Source organism: Nelusetta ayraudi, unplaced genomic scaffold (assembly GCF_046127955.1).
Source record: "Nelusetta ayraudi isolate G7.1 ecotype Tasmania unplaced genomic scaffold, CSIRO-AGI_Nayr_v1 ptg000042l, whole genome shotgun sequence".
In the NCBI taxonomy this organism is placed as follows: Eukaryota; Metazoa; Chordata; class Actinopteri; order Tetraodontiformes; family Monacanthidae; genus Nelusetta; species Nelusetta ayraudi.
In genome coordinates this window covers 4,646,701-4,647,500 of record NW_027466092.1, presented here as the reverse complement: position 1 = coordinate 4,647,500, position 800 = coordinate 4,646,701, and positions in this window count along the sequence as shown.

The following is an 800-nucleotide window of genomic DNA, read 5'->3' as shown; positions in this document are numbered from 1 at the left end:
AAATTTCAAGATTGTTTATTTGTCATTATGTGCTCGTAATGAAACAAAAAGTCGGACCTGCGCAAACATGGAAATCCTGGCTTTTACTTGTCTCTATGTCATTGCTAACAAACACTGGCTAAATTACTCCCCACCCCTCCCCAATAACATTGACGGCCATATGTGAATTGCAATGGTTTAAACATGCATGACACTGCACATATGGGATTTCAAGCACGTCGTCAATACTGGGTTTTGATTTCAAGTGCCCCATTTTCCACTCGTCTTTTTATGCTTTTTCAAAAACAGAACAATTTAGCAAATCACACGATGGCTTGAGCCAAGGACTACCTGCGTCGCTGCTTGACAAAGGCAATTACTCCGGCCTTCCTAATAAGCATTCATCACTTCCGATAATCATCAGTTAGCTGACGGCACTGAGAACAAAAACGTCAGAGTGCAGCAAGAGGCAGCTTGTCTGACAGATATTTGCCCCAGAGATCCATTTTCCTTTTTAGGAGTCACCAGGAGTCCAATAAACTGAGATAAGTAGCTATGTAAAAAAAAAAAGAAAGAAAATAATAATAATGATCCTGCTAGTATTGTTCCGTATTGCTCAAAGAACTGGAGAATCATTTACCAACCAATGCAAGTCGTGCCTGTGCCAGTTTTTGTTTGTTTGTTTGTTTGTTTGCTTGCTTGCTTGCTTGTTTTTATCGTGATACAATTTGGAGTCATATCCCACCAGTCAGATTCTCAGGCCCCAACTTAAAACCAAGGATTCAAGAGAGAACCTCATTCTTCAGCTCTGAGCAATCTGT